Raw genomic sequence first — 21,963 nt, forward strand, 5'->3', positions numbered from 1 at the left:
ACTGGACATCGGTCAAGAATATCCTTAAGTATCTGAAAAGGACTAAGGAGATGTTTCTCATTTATGGAGGTGACGAAGAGCTCGTCGTAAAGGGTTACGCTGATGCTAGCTTCAACACAGATCCGAATGACTCTAAGTCGCAAACCGGATATGTGTATGTTTTGAATGGTGGGGAAGTGAGCTGGTGCAGCAGCAAGCAAGACGTCGTGGCAGCACCTACATGTGAAGCGGAGTACATAGCCGCTTCGGAAGCGGCTCATGAAGGGATCTGGATGAAGGAGTTCATGACCGACCTTGGAGTGGTTCCAAGCGCGTCAGTTCCGATGACACTCTTCTCTGATAACACTGGAGCCATTGCCATAACCAAGGAGCCCAGATTTCACCGGAAGACCAAGCACATCCAATTCCGCTACAACTCCATCCAGGACCAGGTCCAGAGAGGAGTAATAGATATTTATAAAGTACACACGGATCGGAATAATGCAGACCCGTTGACTAAACCTCTTCCTCGAGCAAAACATGATCAACACCACAATGCTATGGGTGTTCGATACATCACAATGTAACTAGATTATTGACTCTAATGCAAGTGGGAGACTGTTGGAAATATGCCCTAGAGGCAATAATAAAATGGTTATTATCATATTTCCTTGTTCATGATAATCATCTTTTGTTCATGCTATAATTGTATTAAGAGGAAACAGTAATACATGTGTGAATAAATAGATCACAATGTGTCCCAAGCGAGGCTCTAGTTGGCTAGCTCGTTAATCAATAGATGATCATGGTTTCCTCATCATGGACATTGGATGTCATTGATAACGGGATCACATCATTAGGAGAATGATGTGATGGACAAGACCCAATCCTAAGCATAGCACTAGATCGTGTTGTTCGTATGCTAAAGCTTTTCTAATGTCAAGTGTCTTTTCCTTCGACCGTGAGATTGTGCAACTCCCGGATACCGTAGGAGTGCTTTGGGTGTATCAAACGTCACAACGTAACTGGGTGACTATAAAGGTGCACTACGGGTATCTCCGAAAGTGTCTGTTGGGTTGGTATGAATCGAGATCGGGATTTGTCACTCCGTGTGATGGAGAGGTATCTCTGGGCCCACTCGATGGAACATCATCATAATGAGCTCATTGTGACTAAGTAGTTAGTCACGGGATGATGTGTTACGGAATGAGTAAAGATACTTACCGGTAATGAGATTGAACAAGGTATGGGATACCGACGATCGAATCTCGGGCAAGTTCTATACCGACAGACAAAGGGAATTGTATACGGGATTGATCGAATCCTTGACATCGTGGTTCATCCGATGAGATAATCGTGTAACATGTGGGAGCCACCATGGGTATCCAGACCCCATTGACAGTTATTGTCCAGAGAGATGTCTCGGTCATGTCTGCATGCCTCCCGAACCCGTAGGGTCTACAGACTTAAGATTCGATGACGCTAGGGTTATAAGGAATTGTTATACGAGGTTACCGAAGGTTGTTCGGAGTCCCGGATGAGATCCCGGACGTCACGAGGAGCTCTGGAATAGTCCGGAGGTAAAGATTGATATATAGGATGGATGGATTTGGACGCCGGAAATGTTTCGGGCACCATCGGCAAAGTGCCGGGACCACTGGAAGTGTTATGGAGGCCCACCGGGAGAGGCCACGAGCCCGAGGAGGCTACATGGGCCAAGTGTGAGAGGGAACCAGCCCGTGGGTGGGATGGTGTGCCCCCCACACCCAGCCCATGGCGCCTAAGAGGGGGAAGTGGGGGAACCCTAGCGCAGGTGGGCCTAAGGCCCACCAGGGGGTGCGCCACCCCCTCCTCCCCTCGTGGCCACCACCCCTCCCCCCATATAGGTCTGCCGCACCCCTTAGGGGTGGGAACCCTAAGGGGGGTGCCACTCTACCTTCCCCCTATATATAGCGGGGGTTTAGGCCATTAGAGACACGGATTTCCATCTCTCTCTCGGCACAGCCCTGCTCTTCTTCTTCCTCCTCTCCCATGGTGCTTGGCGAAGCCCTGCCAGGAGACCTCATCTCTTCATCGACACCACGCCGTCGTGCTGTCGGAGATCTTCCCCAACCTCTCCCTCCTCCTTGCTATATCAAGGTGCAGGAGACGTCACCGGGCTGCACGTATGTTGAACGCGGAGGTGCCGTGGTTCGGCACTAGATCGGAATCACACCGCGATATGAATCGCCGCGAGTACGACTCCATCAACCGCGTTCTAGCAACGCTTCCGCATAGCGATCTTCAAAGGTATGAAGATCCACTCACCCCTCTCTCGTTGCTGGTCTCTCCATAGGAAGATCTGAATATGGCATAGGAAAATTTGGAATTGTTGCTACGTTACCCAACAGTGACGCTGTACGGAATTACCATGGTGTTGTTTAATGTACAGAAAATGAAAGTTCTCGCAGTCGCCCGAAACTTTTTGACGGTTTTTGTGGAACATATGAGCAATATTGGAGCAAAGAAACACCAGAGGGGAGCCGCCTGTGGCCTGCGGGCCACAAACCAACATGGCGCGTCCTGTTGGGTAACGTAGCATAAATTCAAAATTTTCCTACGCCATATTCAGATCTTCCTATGGAGAGACCAACAACGAGAGAGGGGTGAGTGCATCTTCATACCTTTGAAGATCGCTAAGCGCACGCGTTGCTAGAACACGGTTGATGGAGTCGTACTCGCGGCGATTCAGATCGTGGTGTGATTCCGATCTAGTGTCGAACCACGGCACCTCCGCGTTCAACACACGTGCAGCCCGGTGACGTCTCCCGCACCTTGATCCAGCAAAGAGGAGGGAGAGGTTGGGGAAGAGCTCCGGCAGCACGACGACGTGGTGGCAGTGGAGCGACGAGGTCTCCCGGGAGGGCTTCGCCAAGCACCGTGGGAGAGGAGGAAGAAGAGAGACAGAGTTGCACCGAGAGAGAGATGGAAAACCATATCTCCCATGGCCAAAAACCCCGATATATATAGGGGGAAGGGAGGGTGGAGCCCCCCTTAGGGTTCCCACCCTAAGGGGTGCGGCACGCCTAGATGGGGGTGGGGTGGCACACCCCCTGGTGAGCCTTAGGACCACCTGCGCTAGGGTTCCCCCCTTCCCCCTCTTAGGCACCATGGGCTGGGTGTGGAGGGCGCACCAGCCCACCCAGGGGCTGGTTCCCTGTCACACTTGGCCCATGTAGCCTCCTGGGGCTCGTGGTCTCTCCCGGTTGAAAGGACGTGGATGTCGCCTAGAGGGGGGGGGGGTGAATAGGCGCTTTAAAATAATTAAGGTTTAGGCTTGAACAAATGCGGAATAGAAGTAACGTTTAATTTGTCAAGCACAAAACCTACAAACAACTAGGCTCACCTATGTGCACCAACAACTTATATTAAGCAAGATAAACAACTAAGTGATAGCAAGATATATTACAATAAACTATATGTCTATCACAAAGTAAAGTGCATAAGTAAAAGGTTCGGGTAAGAGATAACCGAGGCACGGGGAGACGATGATGTATCCCGAAGTTCACACCCTTGTGGATGCTAATCTCCGTTGGAGCGGTGTGGAGGCACAATGCTCCCCAAGATGCCACTAAGGCCACCGTAATCTCCTCACGCCCTCGCGCAATGCAAGATGTCGTGATTCCACTAAGGGACCCTTGAGGGCGGTCAGCGAACCCGTACAAATGGTAAACCTTGGGGGCGGTCACCGAACCCGTACACGTGGCAACCCTTGGGGGCGGTTACCGGTACCCGTACAAATTGCTCGGGGCCAAGCTTCTAGGACGCCAAAGCATCCACGAAGAACAATATCTAGGGTACTAAGTACCAAAGGTAATAAGCTTCTCAACTTCTCACTTCCACGTATCACCATGGAGAACTCAAACCAATGCAACTAATGCAATGGCAAGAACACACGAAGTGGTCAACTCCCTCACACTCAAATCCCTCCACAACGACGAAAGCTATGGAGAAATATGAGAGGAAGAACAAGGAGGTCACAAAGAACTCCAAGATCTAGATCCAAGGGGTTCCCCTCACATATAGGAGAAAGTGATTGGTGGAGATGTGGATCTAGATCTCCTCTCTCTTTTCCCTCAAGAACAAGCAAGAATCATTGGAGGGATTGAGAGTTAGCAAGCTCTAAGAATGTCAACAATTGAGGTAGAACAAGAGCTCAACAGATGGATAAAACCAAGGGGGAAGAAGACCCCCTTTATATAGTGGGGGAAGGAATCAGACCGTTACCCCACTTTCTGCCCGAGCTCCAGCGGTACTACCGCTGGCTGCAGCGGTACTACCGCTGGCTGCAGCGGTACTACCGCTGACCCTCTGGCGGTACTACCGCTGGCTGCAGCGGTACTACCGCTGAGCCCATGGTAGCGCAAAGATACTACCGGGCCAACCACCACCAAGAAAGTCTTCGCAAAAAGTCCGACGCAGTACAACCGCAAAGATGACGATACTAAAGTCCTGGAGCGGTACTACCGCTGACCAGAGGCGGTACTACCGCTGGGCCAGCGGTACTACCGCCAGCTCTAACGGTACTACCGCTAGGGCCAGCGGTACTACCGCCAGCTCTAGCGGTACTACCGCTAGGTCAAGCGGTACTACCGCTCGCCACGGAAACAGCCATAACTTTCGCATACGAGCTCCGAATCGAGCAAACCCAAGCTTGTTGGATTTAGGACGACAAGAGCTCCGAATCTTAAGACCATGCTGATATGAAAATGCCAATGATCTAGAGATGTGAGATCTCTATGAATGAAGAACCGGCAAAAACTCCAACATCGAAAACATCATAGTATTTGCATATGGACTCCGTTTTCGATGAACTCGAGCTTGTCATGAAGATGACAATAAGCTCTAAAACTCAAAAAGAGAAACACCAAATAAGAACCAAGAAGTATGATGCAAGGATGCAAATGGTTTGAGCTCTCAACGAACGATACGATCAAGCTAATCACTTGAGAGCCCCCCTTGACAGTACATCATTCTATCCTAAATAGAAAACCTATCAAGGGCAAACCTGTACCTTGCACCTCGACCTCTTGAGCTAGATGATGATGATCTTGGCTTCCTCAAGATGGACCACCTTTCTTGATTGCGTTGGCTTGATGAAGACTAGTTGATTGCTCCCCCATACTCACTATGGGTGAGCCACTCTTCAGCATACCTTCACAAGTCCATTGCCACCACAATGGACGGCAAGCTTCAAGCATGATATATTCGTATTGATCCTCTTGAACTTGCACACTGCAATCTTGATGACGATCACCACTTGACGTCATCCTTCATAGGTTGTATGAGATCTTCCTTTTGACGCAAGCCCATGGAAACACACCTAACCCACACATAGAACTCTCACGAAGACCATGGGTTAGTACACAAACACGTAATGGACAATGCTTACCATACCATGGGATCACTTGATCCCTCTCGGTACATCTTGTACACTTTGTGTGTTGATCATCTTGATTTACTCTTTGTCTGAGATCTTGATCAACCTTGTGTCTCTATCACCATTCTTTGGATAATACCTTGGATACCATCTTGGTCACCATATAAACTCCTTGAACCCACCAGATGGACTTCAAGAAGTGCCTATGGACAAATCCTATAAATATAACTTAAGGCAACCATTAGTCCGTAGGAATTGTCATCAATTACCAAAACCACATATGGAGATATATGCTCTAACACCGGTGGACCTCCGGAACCCTTTCAGTGGTCCCGACACTTTGCCGGTGGTGCCCGAAACATTTCTGGCGTCCAAATCCATCCATCCTATATATCAATCTTTACCACTGGACCATTCCGGAGCTCCTCGTGACGTCCGGGATCTCATCCGGGACTCCAAACAATCTTCGGTAACCTCGTATAACAATCCCTTATAACCCTAGCATCACCGAACCTTAAGTGTGTAGACCCTACGGGTTCGGGAGGCATGCAGACATGACCGAGACATCTCTCCGGCCAATAACCATCAGCGGGGTCTGGATACCCATGGTGGCTCCCACATGTTCCACGATGATCTCATCGGATGAACCACGATGTCAAGTATTCAATCAATCCCGTATACAATCCCTTTGTCTGTCGGTATAGAACTTGCCCGACATTCGATCGTCGGTATCCCATACCTTGTTCAATCTCGTTACCGGTAAGTCTCTTTATTAGTTCCGTAGCACATCATCCTGTGACTAACTACTTAGTCAAAGTGATCTCATTATGATGATGTTCCACCGAGTGGGCCGAGAGATACCTCTCCATCACACGGAGTGACAAATCCCGATCTCGATTCATACCAACCCAACAGACACTTTCGGAGATACCCATAGTGCACCTTTATAGTCACCCAGTTACATTGTGACATTTGATACACCCACAACACTCCTACGGTATTCGGGAGTTGCACAATCTCACGGTCTAAGGAAAAGACACTTGACATTAGAAAAGCTTTAGCATACGAACAACACGATCTAGTGCTATGCTTAGGATTGGGTCTTGTCCATCACATCATTCTCCTAATGATGTGATCCCGTTATCAATGACATCCAACGAGATTAAACTAATTCTGCAAAACACTGTCAATAGATCTGGAAAGAATTGGTGTAAGAAGCTCGATGATGCAGTGTGGGCTTATATAACTGCTTATAAGAATCCCATGTGCATGTCCCTGTACAAAATGGTTTACGGTAAAGCATGTCATTTACCTCTTGAGCTAGAGCATAAGGCTTATTGGGCAATCAAAGAGCTCAACTTTGATTTCATACTTGCTGGTGAGAATAGGTTATTTGATATTAGCTCGCTTGATGGATGGAGAGCTTAGGCATATGAAAATGCCAAGTTGTTTAAAGAAAAGGTAAAGAGGTGGCATGATAAAAGGATACAAAAACGTGAGTTAAATGTAGGTGATTATGTCTTGCTATATGATACGTATCCATCGTATCTATAATTTTTGATTGTTTCATGCCAATATTCGACAACTTTCATATACTTTTGGCAACTTTTTGTACTATTTTTGGGACTAACATATTGATCCAGTGCCCAGTGCCAGTTCCTGTTTGTTGCATGTTTTTTGTTTCGCAGATTATCCATACCAAACGAAGTCCTAACGCAATAAAAAACCTACGGGGATTTGTTTTGGAATATTTATGATTTTTGGGAAGAAGAATCTACGCGAAACGATGCCCGAGGAGGTCACAAGCCCCCTAGGCGTGCCCTAGAGGGGGGCCGCGGCTGGTAGACTTGTGACATATCCCTAAGGCGGTTGGGTCCCCTCTTTCGGAGCAATAAATCTAATATCCGGAAGAAAATCATGTTAAAATTTCAGCCCAATCGGAGTTACGGATCTCCGGTAATTTAAGAAACGGTGAAATCCAGAATCTGGGAGCGCAGAAACAGAAGGACACACAGAGAGAGATCCAATCTCGGAGGGGCTCTCACCCCTCCGCCGCCATGGAGACCATGGACCAGAGGGGAAACCCTTCTCCCATCTAGAGAGGAGGTCCAGGAAGAAGAAGAAGAAGGGGGGCTCTCTCCCCCTCTCTCCCGGCGGCGCCGGAACGCCGCCCGGGACATCATCATGTGACGACGATCTACACCAACACCTACGTCATCTTCACCAACACTTCTGATAACCCACAGGTGTAGGGGATCGCAACAGTTTTCGAGGGTAGAATATTCAACCCAAATTTGTTAGTTCACCAAAAGGGAAGCGAAAGAATATTCTCAAGTATTAGCAGTTGCGTTCGTCAGATTCAACCACACCTGAAAGATTAGTGTCTGCAAGCAAAGTATCAGTAGCAAAGTTGTATGATAGCTACGGTGCCAGAAACGATCTGTTGACAAGGCAAACTATACCTAACTGGTGTATCAATGGCGCCGGTAAGTTGCCCGTGGACAGGAAATATTCTTCCCCGGCAACGGTGTCGGAAAAGGTCTTGCAACAAGTAACAGCGAAGTAGCAAGGAACAATAGTAGCAGCAGCAGAGTAACAACAGTAGAAACAGTAGTAGCAAAGTGACAACAGTAGCAACAGTAGTAGCAAAGTGTCTCAATCCCTTTTGTAGCAAGGGACAAGCCTAGACAAAGTAACGTAGCGAGGACCAGTAGTAAAAGACTCGTAGGTAGTGGATCAGTGATGGATGAGTATGACGGATGTGATTCATCATGTAACAGCTATAACACAGAGAGATATGTAACTAGCTCCCGTTCATCAATCTAATGTAGGCATGTATTCCGTATGTAGTCATACGTGCTTAGGGAAAAGAACTTGCATGACATCTATTGTCCATCCCTCCCGTGGCAGCGGGGTCCTAATGGAAACTACGGGATATTAAGGTTCTCCTTTTAATAAAGAACCGGACCAACGCATTAACACTTGGTGAATACATGAACTCCTCATACTATGGTCATCTCCAGGAGTGGTTCCGGCTATTGTCACTCCGGGGTTGCCGGGTCATAACACATAGTAGGTGACTACAACTTGCAAGATAGGATCTAAAACACACATATATTGGCGACAACATAATAGGTTCAGATATGAAATCATGGCACTCGGGCCCTAGTGACAAGCATTAAGCATAGCCAAGTAGTAGTTGTTGGGTAACGTAGCATAAATTCAAAAAAATTCCTACGCATATTCAGATCTTCCTATGAAGAGACCAGCAACGAGAGAGGGGTGAGTGCATGTTCATACCTTTGAAGATCGCTAAGCAGAAGCGTTGCTAGAACGCGGTTGATGGAGTCGTACTCACGGCGATTCATATTGCGGTGTGATTCCGATCTAGTGCCGAACCACGGCACCTCCGCATTCAACACACGTGCAGCCCGGTGACGTCTCCCGCACCTTGATCCAGCAAGGAGGAGGGAGAGGTTGGGGAAGATCTCCGGCAGCACGACAGCATGGTGTCGATGGAGAGACGAGGTCTCCCGGCAGGGCTTCGCCAAGCGCCGGTAGAGAGGAGGAGAAGGAAGAGCAGGGCTACGCCGAGGGAGAGGAAGATTGGTGTCTCCAACAACCCAAAGTGCCCACTATATATAGGGGGAGGGAGGGGCTGCGCCCCCTTGAGGGTTTCCCTCTCCTGGGAGGGGAGGCAGCCCTAGGTGGGGGGAGGTGCGGCGGCCAGGAGGGGAGGAGGGGTGGCGCACCCTTCTCGTGGGCCTTAGGCCCACCTGCGCTAGGGTTTCCTCCCTCTCCCCTCTTCTTGCGCCATGGGCTGAGTGTGGGGGGCGCACCAGCCCACCTAGGGGCTGGTTCCCTCCCGCACTTGGCCCATCTAGCCTCCCGGGGTGGTGGCCCCCTTCTGGTGGACCCCCCGGGCCACTTCCGGTGGTCCCGGTGGTCCCGCTACGTTACCGGCGACGCCCGAAACACTTCCGGTGTCCAAAACCATCCGTCCTATGTATCAATCTTTATCTCCGGACCATTCCGGAGCTCCTCGTGACGTCTGGGAACTCATCCGGGACTCCGAACAACTTTTAATAACCTCGTATAACTATTCCCTATAACCCTAGCGTCATCGAACCTTAAGTGTGTAGACCCTACGGGTTCGGGAGACAGGCAGACATGACCGAGACACCTCTTCGATTAATAACTATCAGCGGGGTCTGGATACCCATGGTGTCTCCCACTTGCTCCACGATGATCTCATCGGATGAACCACGATATCAAGGATTAAATCAATCCCGTATATAATTCCCTTTGTTTGTCGGTATAGAACTTGCCCGAGATTCGATCGTCGGTATACCTATACCTTGTTCAATCTCATTACTTGTAAGTCTCTTTACTCGTTCCGTAGCACGTCATCGTGTGACTAACTCCTTAGTCATATTGAGCTCATGATTATGTTCTACCGAGTGGGCCCAAAGATACCTCTCCGTCACGCGGAGTGACAAATTCCGATCTCGATTCGTACGAACCCAACAAACACTTTCAGAGGTACCCGTAGTGCACCTTTATAGTCACCCAGTTACGTTGTGACGTTTGATACACCCAAAGCACTCCTACGGTATCCGGGAGTTGCACAATCTCACGGTCGAAGGAAAAGACACTTGACATTAGAAAAGCTTTAGCATACGAACAACACGATCTAGTGCTATGCTTAGGATTGGGTCTTGTCCATCACATCATTCTCCTAATGATGTGATCCCGTTAGCAATGACATCCAATGTCCATGATGAGGAAACCATGATCATCTATTGATTAACGAGCTAGCCAACTAGAGGCTGGCTTGGGACACATTGTGATCTATTTATTGACACATGTATTACTGTTTCCTCTTAATACAATTATAGCATGAACAATAGACGATTATCATGAACAAGGAAATATGATAATAACCATTTTATTATTGCCTCTAGGGCATATTTCCAACAGTATCCCACTTGCATTAGAGTCAATAATCTAGTTACATTGTGATGTATCAAACACCCATAGAATTATGGTGTTGATCATGTTTTGCTCGTGGAAGAGGTTTAGTCAACGGGTCTGCAACATTCAGATCCGTATGTACTTCACAAATCTCTATTACTCCACTCTGGACATGGTCCTGGATGGAGTTGTAGCGGCGTTTGATGTTCTTCGTCTTCCGGTGAAACCTGGGCTCCTTTGCTATGGCAATGGCCCAAGTGTTATCACAGAAGAGTGTCATTGGACCCAACGCACTTGGAACCACTCCAAGGTCGGTGATGAGCTCCTTCATCCAAATTCCTTCATGAGCTGCTTTTGAAGCAGCTATGTACTCCGCTTCACATATAGATGCTGCCACGACTTCTTGCTTGCTGCTGCACCAGCTCACTGCCCCACCATTCAAAACATATACGTATCCGGTCTGTGACTTAGAGTCATCGAATCTGTGTCGAAGCTAGCATCGACGTAACTCTTTACGACGAGCTCTTCGTCACCTCCATAAACGAAAAACATTTCCTTAGTCCTCTTCAGGTACATAAGGATATTCTTGACCGTTGTCCAGCGTTCCATACCGGGATCACTTTGGTACCTCCCTACAAACTTATGGCAAGGTTTATATCAGGTCTGGTACACAGCATGACATACATTAGAGAGCCTACGGCTAAAGCGTAGGGGACAGTACTCATCTTCTCTCTATCTGCTGCCGTGGTCGGCGACTGAGTCTTACTCAATCTCATACCTTGCAAAACTGGCGAGAACCCTTTCTTTGAGTTTTCTATATTGAACTTCTTCAATATCTTGTCAAGTTATGTACTTTGCGAAAGACCTACGAGGCGTCTCGATCTATCTCTATAGATCTTGATGCCTAATATGTATGCAGCTTCTCCAAGGTCCTTCATTGAAAGACTGTTGTTCAAATAGGCCTTTATGCTCTCCAACATGTCTATATTATTCCCCATCAATAATATGTCATCAACATACAGTATGAGGAAAGCTAGAGAGCTCCCACTCACTTTCTTGTACAGACAGGCTTCTCCATAAACCTGTATGAACCCAAATGCTTTAATCACCTCATTAAAGCGAATGTTCCAACTCCGAGATGCTTGCACCAGCCCATAGATGGAGCGCTGGAGCTTGCACACTTTGTTAGCCTCCTTAGGGTCGACAAAACCTTCTGGTTGCATCATATACAACTCTTCCTTAAGGTTCCCATTAAGGAACGCTGTTTTGACGTCCATTTGCCAAATTTCATAATCATAAAAGGTGGCGATTGCTAACATGATTCAGACTGACTTCAGCTTCGCTACGGGAGAGAAAGTCTCTTCGTAGTCAATTCCTTGAATTTGTCGAAAACCCTTTGTGACAAGTCGAGCTTTATAAACGGTTACATTACCGTTTGCATAAGTCTTCTTCTTGAAGATCCATTTATTTTCTATGGCTCGCCGGTCATCGGGCAAGTCCACCAAAGTCCATACTTTTTTCTCATACATGGATCCTATCTCGGATTTTATAGCTTCAAGCCATTTGTTGGAATCCGGGCCCGCCATCGCTTCTTCATAGTTCGAAGGTTCACCGTTGTCTAACAACATGATTTCCATCACAGGGTTGCCGTACCACTCTGGTGTGGAGCGTGCCCTTGTGGACCTTCGCGGTTGTGTAGTAACTTGATCCGAAGCTTCATGATCATTATCATTAACTTCCTCTTCAGTTGGTGCAGGCGCCACATGAACAATTTCCCGCGCTGCGCTACTTTCCCGTTCAAGAGGGGGTGTAATTACCTCATAAAGTTCTACCTTCCTCCTACTTACTTCTTTCGAGAGAAACTCTTTCTCTAGAAAGGATCCGTTCTTGGCAACAAAGGTTTTACTTTCGGATCTAAGATAGAAGGTATACCCAATAGTTTCCTTAGGGTATCCTATGAATACGCATTTCTCCGCTTTGGGTTCGAGCTTTTCTGGTTTAAGTTTCTTCACATAAGCATCGCAGCCCCAAACTTTAAGAAACGACAACTTAGGTTTCTTGCCAAACCATAGTTCATACGGTGTCGTCTCAACGGATTTAGACGGTGCCCTATTTAAAGTGAATGCTGCAGTTTCTAATGCGTATCCCCAAGATGATAGCGGTAAGTCGGTAAGAGACATCATAGATCGTACCATATCTAATAAAGTGCGATTACGACGTTCATACACTCCATTGCGTTGCGGTGTGCGAGGCGGCGTCAGTTGTGAAATGATTCCACACTTCCTTAGGTGTGTGCCAAACTCGTGACTCAAATATTCTCCTCCACGATCAGATCGTAGACACTTAATTTTTCTATCACGTTGATTCTCAACGTCACTCTAAAATTCCTTGAACTTTTCAAACGTCTCACATCTGTGCTTCATCAAGTAGATATACCCATACCTACTCAAATCATCGGTGAGAGTGAGAACATAACGGTAGCCACCGCGAGCTTCAACGTTCATTGGACCACACACATTAGTATGTATTATTTCCAATAAGTCGGTTGCTCTTTCCATTATTCCTGAGAATGGAGTCTTAGTCATCTTGCCCATGAGGCACGGTTTGCATGTGTCAAATGATTCAAAGTCAAGAGACTCTAATAGTCCATCAGTATGGAGCTTCTTCATGCGCTTAACACCGATGTGACCAAGGTGGCAGTGCCACAAGTATGTGGGACTATCATTATCAACTTTACATCTTTTGGTACTCACACTATGAATATGCGTAACATCACGATCGAGATTCATCAAGAATAAACCATTCACCAGCGGAGCATGACCATAAAACATATCACTCATATAAATAGAACAACCATTATTCTCTGACTTAAATGAGTAGCCGTCTCGCATTAAGCAAGACCCTGATACAATATTCATGCTCAATGCTGGTACTAAATAACAATTGTTAAGGTTTAAAACTAATCCTAATGGTAGATGTAGAGGTAGAGTGCCGATGGCGGTCACATCGACCTTGGAGCCATTCCCGACGCACATCGTCACCTCGTCCTTGGCGAGTCTCCGCTTATTCCACAGTTCCTGATTTGAGTTGCAAATGTGAGCAACAACACCGGTATCAAATACCCAGGAGCTACTACGAGCGCTGGTAAGGTACACATCAATAACATGTATATCACATATACCTGTAACGTTGCCGGCCTTCTTGTCCGCTAAGTATTTGGGGCAGTTCCGCTTCCAGTGACCTTTTCCCTTGCAATAGAAGCACTCAATCTCAGGCTTGGGTCCATTCTTTTTCTTCTTCCCGGCATCTTGCTTACCGGGCGCGGCAACGGTTTTGCCGTCTTTCTTGAAGTTCTTCTTACCCTTGCCTTCTTGAAACTAGTGGTCTTGTTGACCATCAACACTTGATGCTCTTTCTTGATTTCTACTTCTGCAGACTTGAGTATCGAGTACAACTCGGGAATGGTCTTCTCCATCCCTTGCATGTTGTAGTTCAGCACAAAACCTTTGTAGCTTGGTGGGAGAGACTGAAGGATTCTGTCGATTATAGCATCATGTGGAAGTTCGACTCCAAGTGAAGTCAGACGACCGTGTAACCCAGACATTTTGAGTATGTGTTCACTGACAGAACTGTTCTCCTCCATCTTACAGCTAAAGAACTTGTCAGAGACTTCATATCTCTCGACACGGGCATGAGCTTGAAAAACTAGCTTCAGCTCTTGGAACATCTCATATGCACTGTGTTGCTCAAAATGCCTTTGGAGCCCCGTTTCCAAACTGTATAACATGCCACACCTAACCAGAGAGTAGTCATCACTCCGCGTTTGCCAGACGTTCAGAATGTCCTGGGCTGCTACGGGAGCAGGAGGGTCACCTAGCGGCGTATCAAGGACATAAGACTTTTTAGTTGCTTCAAGGATGAGCTTCAAGTTGCGAACCCAGTCCGCATAGTTGCTACCATCATCTTTCAGCTTGTTTTTCTCTAGGAATGCGTTGAAATTGAGGTTGACATTGGCCATGTACAATATTTATAAAGACAACTTTTAGACTAAGTTCATGACAATTAAGTTCATTTAATCAAATTAAGTATGAACTCCCACTTAAACCGACATCCCTCTAGTCATCTAAGTGATACATGATCCATGTTGACTAACCCGTGTCCGATCATCACGTGAGACGGACTAGTCACCATGGTGAGAACTTCATGCTGATCGTATTCAACCATACGATTCATGTTCGACCTTTCGGTCTCTTGTATTCGAGGTCATGTATGTACATGCTAAGCTTGTCGAGTCAACCTAGGTGTTTCACGTGTGTAAATCTGGCTTACACCCGTTGTATGCGAACGTTAGGATCTATCACACCCGATCATCACGTGGTGCTTCGAGACAACGATCCTTCGCAACGGTGCACACTTAGGGGAATACGTTCTCGAAATTTTAAGAGGGATCATCTTATTATGCTACCTTCGTTCTAAGAAATAAGATGAAAAACATGATAAACATCACAATGCAATCATATAGTGACATGATATGACCATTATCATCTTTGCTCTTTCGATCTCCATCTTCAGGCATCGCATGATCATCATTGTCACCGGCGTGACACCATGATCTCCATCATCGTGTCTCCGTGAAGTCGTCACGCCAACTACTACTATCACTACTACTATGGCTAACCGTTAGCAATGAAGTAAAAGTAGTAAGCACATGGCGTTGCATCTCATACAATAAATTAAGACAACTCCTATGGTTCCTGCCGGTTGTCATACTCATCGACATGCAGGTCGTGAAACCTATTATAGTAACATGATCATCTCATACATCATACATGCAACATCACAATTTGGCCATATCACATCATATGTCAAACCCTGCAAAAACAAGTTAGACGTCCTCTAATTGTTGTTGCAAGTTTTACGTGGCTGATTCGGGTTTCTAGCAAGAACGCTTTCTTACCTACGTGACAGCCACAACGATGATATGCCAAAGCTATTTACCCTTCATAAGGACCCTTTTCATCAAATCCAATCCGACTAGAGTAGGAGAGACAGACACCCACTAGCCACCTTTATGCACGGTGTGCATGTCTGTCGGTGGAATCTGTCTCACGTAAGCGTACGTGTAATGTCGGTCCGGGTCGCTTCATCCCACAATACCGCCGGAGAAGAATAAGACTGGTAGCGGAAAGCAATTGACAAATCATCGCCCACAACCTTTTGTGTTCTACTCGTGCATAGAATCTACGCATAGAAAACCTGGCTCAGATGCCACTGTTGGGTAACGTAGCATAAATTTAAAAAAAATCCTACGCATATTCAGATCTTCCTATGGAGAGACCAGCAACGAGAGAGGGGTGAGTGCATCTTCATACCTTTGAAGATCGCTAAGCAGAAGCGTTGCTAGAACGCGGTTGATGGAGTCATACTCGTGGCGATTCAGATCGCGGTGTGATTCCGATCTAGTGCCGAACCACGACACCTCCGCGTTCAACACACGTGCAGCCCGGTGACGTCTCCCGCACCTTGATCCAGCAAGGAGGAGGGAGAGGTTGGGGAATATATCCGACAGCACGACGGCGTGGTGTCGATGGAGAGGCGAGGTCTCCCGGCAGGGCTTCGCGAAGCACCGGCAGAGAGGAGGAGAAGGAAGAGCAGGGCTGCGCCGAGGGAGAGGAAGGTTGGTGTCTCCAACAGCCCAAAGTGCCCACTATATATAAGGGGAGGGAGGGGCTGTGCCCGCTTGAGGGTATCCCTCTCCTGGGAGGGGCGGCAGCCCTAGATGGGGGGGGAGGTGCGGCGGCCAGGAGGGGAGGAGGGGTGGCGCACCCTTCTGGTGGGCCTTAGGCCCACCTGCGCTAGGGTTTCCCCCCTCTCCCCTCTTCTTGAGCCATGGGCTGAGTGTGGGGGCGCACCAGCCCACCTAGGGGCTGGTTCCCTCCTACACTTGGTCCATCTAGCCTCCCGGGGTGGTGGGCCCCTTCCGGTGGACCCCCGGGGCCACTTCCGTTGGTCCCGGTGGTCTCGGTACGTTATCGGCGACGCCCGAAACACTTCCGGTGTCCAAAACCATCCATCCTATATATCAATCTTTATCTCCGGACCATTCTGGAGCTCCTCGTGATGTCCGAGATCTCATCCGGTACTCCGAACTACTTTCAATAACCTCGTGTAACAATTCCCTATAACCCTAGCGTCATCAAACCTTAAGTGTGTAGACCCTACGGGTTCAGGAGACAGACAGACATGACCGAGACACCTCTCTGATCAATAACCATCAGCGGGATCTGGATACCCATGCTGGCTCCCACTTGCTCCACAATGATCTCATCGGATGAACCACGATATCAAGGATTCAATAAATCCCGTATACAATTCCCTTTGTCTATCGGTATAGAACTTGCTCGAGATTCGATCGTCGTTATACCTATACCTTGTTCAATCTTGTTACCGGTAAGTCTCTTTACTCGTTCCGTAGCACGTCATCGTGTGACTAACTCCTTAGTCACACTGAGCTCATGATGATGTTCTACCGAGTGGGCCCAGAGATACCTCTCCGTCACGCGGAGTGACAAATCCGATATCGATTCGTACCATCCCAAGAGACACTTTCAGAGGTACCCGTAGTGCACCTTTATAGTCACCCAGTTACGTTGTGACATTTGATACACCCAAAGCACTCCTACGGTATCCGAGAGTTGCACAATCTCACGGTCGAAGGAAAAGACACTTGACATTAGAAAAGCTTTAGCATACGAACAATACGATCTAGTGCTATGCTTAGGATTGGGTCTTGTCCATCACATCATTCTCCCAATGATGTGATCCCGTTATCAATGACATCTAATGCCCATGACCAGGAAACCATGATCATCTATTGACTAACGAGCTAGCCAACTAGAGGCTTGCTAGGGACACATTGTGATCTATTTATTCACACATGTATTATTGTTTCCTGTTAATACAATTATAGCATGAACAATAGACGATTATCATGAACAAGGAAATATGATAATAACCATTCTATTATTGCCTCTAGGGCATATTTCCAACAGTAGCAACATCAATCTAGAACATAGTGGATACTAGGGATCAATCCCCATCAAGAACTACCTCGATTACATGATAGATCTCATCCAACTCATCACCGTCCAGCAAGCCTACGGTGAGATTACTCACGAACGATGAAGAGCATCATGGAATTGGCGATGGAGAAAGGTTGATGATGATGATGGCGAAGATTTCCCCTCTCCGGAGCCCGAAACGGACTCCAGATCTGCCCTCCAGATGAAGAACAGGATGTGGCGGCGCCTCCGTATCGCAAAACGCGATGAAACCTTCTCTCTGATTTTTTTCCGGGCGAGACGGAAGATATAGAGCTGAGTTTGGGGGCGGTGGACCCACATGGGCCCCACAAGCCCTCACGGCGCGACCAGGGGGGTGGCCGCGGCCTGTGGGCTTGTGGCCCACTGGTCCACCTCCTCCGGTGGATCTTTGCGCGGGTATTTTTCTTTTATTCCAGAAAAAATCTCCATAAATTTTCAGGACATTCCGAGAACTTTTATTTCTGCACAAAAACAACACCATGGCAATTCTGCTGAAAACAGCGTCAGTCCGGGTTAGTTCCATTCAAATCATGCAAATTAGAGTCCAAAACAAGGGCAAAAGAGTTCAGAAAAGTAGATACGACGGAGATGTATCAACCTCCATCACCTTCCCCCCTCTATATTCAGCAGTCCACTCTCCCGCAACCCCCTGTACCCTCTACTTGAACATGGTGCTTTATGCTTCATATTATTATCCAATGTTGTGTTGCCATCCTATGATGTCTGAGTAGATTTTCGTTGTCCTATCGGTGATTGATGAATTGCTATGATTGGTTTAATTTGCTTGTGGTTATATTTCTGTCCTTTGGTGCCCATCATATGAGTGCGCGCGTGGATCACACCATAGGGTTAGTAGTATGTTGATAGGACTATGTATTGCAGGGCAAGGGTGACAAAAGCTTCAGCCTAGCATAGAAATTGATGCATACGGGATTGAAGGGGGACCAATATATCTTATGGCTATGGTTGGGTTTTACCTTAATGAATGTTAGTAGTTGCGGATGCTTGCTAATAGTTCCAATCATATGTGCATAGAATTCCAAGTAAGGGATGACATGCTATAAGTGGCCTCTCCCACATAAAACTTGCTATCGGTCTAGTAACGTAGTCAATTGCTTAGGTACAATTCCGCAACTCCTACCACCACTTTTCCACACTCGTCACACTAACGTATTTGTTTCTCTAACCATCCCCTAGTTTTTATTTACGTGTTCTTTATTTTCTTGCAAACCTTTCCTATCACACCTACAAAGTACTTCTAGTTTCATACTTGTTCTAGGTAAAGCGAACGTAAAGTGTGCGTAGAGTTGTATCGGTGGTCGATAGAACTTGAGGGAATATTTGTCCTACCTTTAGCTCCTTATTGGGTTCGACACTCTTACTTATCGAGAAAGGCTACAATTGATCACCTATACTTGTGGGTTATTGATACGTCTCCAACGTATCTATAATTTTTATGGTTCCATGCTATTATCTTGTCAACTTTGGATGTTTTATATGCATGAATACGCTATTTTATATCTTTTTTGGGACTAACCTATTAACTCAGTGCCAAGTGCCAGTTTCTGTTTTTTCCGTGTTTTTGGCCCATTTTCAGACGGAGTCCAAATGGAGTTAAACTTTATGATGAATTTTTTTTGGACAAAAAGAGACCCCCAAAGCTTTGGGAGAAGGCCAGATGGGCCACGAGGGAGTCACAAGCCCTCACGCCGCCACCACCCTCCCGGTACATCTCTAGTGAAAGTATGAACCCTATGCCTTGTTTCCACGCATTGCAATACCGTTCTTGCTCACTTTTACCACTTGTTACCTTGCTGTTTTTGTAATTTCAGACTACAAAAACCTATATCTACCATCCTTATTGCACTTGTTTCACCATCTCTTCGCCGAACTAGTGCACCTATACAACTTACCATTGTACTGGGTGTGTTGGGGACACAAGAGACTCTTTGTTATTTGGTTGCAGGGTTGCTTGAGAGAGACCATCTTCATCCTACGCCTCCCGCGGATTGATAAACCTTAGGTCACCCACTTGAGGGAAAATTGCTACCGTCCTACAAACCTCTGCGCTTGGAGGCCCAACAACGTCTACAAGGAGAAGGTTGCGTAGTAGACATCAAGCTCTTTTCTGGCGCCGTTGCCGGGGAGGCTAGGTAAGCGGCACTAACATCCCGTTAACGAAGCTCTTTTCTGGCGCCGTTGCTGGGGAGATTAGCGCTTGAAGGTATATCTTTAGATATTGCAATCGAATCTTTTTGTTTCTTGTTCTTTCGCTAGAAAACTACAAAAAAATGGAATTGAGGATGCCTCATATGCTCCATGTTTTCAATGTCTTTCGTGAGCATGATGGGAAGGAAAATTGTGCTCAAGTGCTGAAAGAAGAATTACATAGAATGCTTGGCATAGAATATGTGAATGATGAGCATGATTGCAATGTTTTTAGCATGAATTCTTTGAATACCCATGATGCTAATGATATGCAAATCCACAAGCTTGGGGATGCTATATTTGATGAAGATGATCTTTTTAGTTCTTCCACTTTGAATGATCAAAATCATTTTGATGAAAGCATGCCCCCTATCTATGATGATTATCGTGAGGATACTTATGCTTTAAAGAAGATGGATGATAAAACTTGTCATACTCTCGAGAACCCTTTTGCTAAACCTTGCTTTTTCATTGTGGACACAATTTGTAGTGCTCAAGTCTTTTACGATACTCCCACTACTATTCTTGAGAATAGATTTCCTTATGTGGAGAGTAGTAAAATTGCTATGCTTGTAGATCATGAAAAGAAAGCCTTAGGTGCTGTTATATTGTTGAATTCATTCATGATGCTACTGAAAATTACTATGAGAGAGGATCATATGCTTCTACTTATTGCAATAGTATCAAGCTTCCTCTCCTAATGTTGAAATTTTTGAAGCTATGCTTGTTTTGCCTTCCTATGCTAGTTGATTCTTGCTCCAATAAATTGTTTGATCACAAAATCCCTATGCATAGGAAGTGGGTTAGACTTAAATGTGCTAGACATTTGCTCCATGATGCTCTTGTTGTGTTTCAATCCTTACCTTTTATGTGAGCATCATTGAAATCAATGCCTAGCTAAGGGCGTTAAACGATAGCGCTTGTTGGGAGGCAACCCAACGAATCTATCCTTTTTCTCTCTGTTTTGTGTTTTCCACACTTTCATAATTCTGTTATGATTGTGTTTTTTGTGTTTCTTTTTTGCGTTTGTGCCAAGCAAAACCGTTATGATTAGTGTTGGGGATGATCGTTTCGTCATGCTGGAAAAGACAGAAACTTTCTGCTTACGAAAATAATTTTCATTTTTTTTCTGTAAGAGCTTTTGAGTTGATTCTTTTTAATGCTGATTTCCACGGAATTTCTTCAGACTGTAGCAATTTTTCATAATTTTTTAAGTAACATAGATATACGAAATATACAGATTGCTACAGACTGGTCTGCTGTTAACAGATTCTGTTTTTGTTGTGTTGGTTGCTTATTTTGATGAAACTTTGGATTGTATCGGGGGTATTAGCCATGGAAGATTGAAAATACAGTAACCCAACATCATCATAAGTAGAATTTAAGTTTTCTACACTACCTAAGGAAGTGGTGGTTTGCTTTCTCATACTAATGTTATCACGAGTTTCTGTTTAAGTTTCGTGTTGTGAAGTTTTCAAGTTTTGGGTGAAGTTTTTATGGACAAAGAGATAAAGAGTGGCAAGAGCTCAAGCTTGGGGATGCCCAAGGAACCCCAAGATATTCAAGGATTCCGTAAAAGCCTAAGCTTGGGGATGCCCCGGGAAGGCATCCCCTCTTTCGTCTTCAATCCATCGGTAACATTACTTGGGGCTATATTTTTATTCACCACATGTTATGTGTTTTTGCTTGGAGCGTCTTGTATCGTAGGAGTATTTTATTTTTTGTTGTGTCACAATCATCCTTGCTGCACACCTAGATAGATAGACATGCACTCACCGTGATTTTGTCGAGCTTCACTTATATCCTTTGGTAGACAATTCAGCTCACATGTGCTTCACTTATATCTTTTGAGCTAGATACTTTTGCTCTATGTGCTTCACTTTTATCTTTTAGAGCGCAGCGGTGCGTGGCTTGGTAGTTGATCTATGCTTTGAAAGTAGTCTCAAAAGGGGTAGTTATCCAAAGGGATACGAAAACTTCCACCTTCATGTACATTGAATAGTTAGAGAAGTTTGATTCATCTCAATTAGTTTTGAGTTGTGGTTTTGGTAATATTGAAGTCATGCTAGTAAGGTGTTGTGGATCTAGAAATACTTGTCTTGAAGTTAGTAATTCCCGTAGCATGCACGTATGGTGAACCGCTATGTGATGAAGTTTGAGCATGATTAGTCTTTTGATTGTCATCCTTTGCGTGGCGGTCGGGATCGCGCGATGGTTTATACCTACCAACCCTTCCCCTAGGACTATGCGCTGAATGCTTTGTTTCGATTACTAATAAAA

This window comes from Hordeum vulgare, chromosome 7H (assembly GCF_904849725.1).
Source record: "Hordeum vulgare subsp. vulgare chromosome 7H, MorexV3_pseudomolecules_assembly, whole genome shotgun sequence".
In the NCBI taxonomy this organism is placed as follows: Eukaryota; Viridiplantae; Streptophyta; class Magnoliopsida; order Poales; family Poaceae; genus Hordeum; species Hordeum vulgare.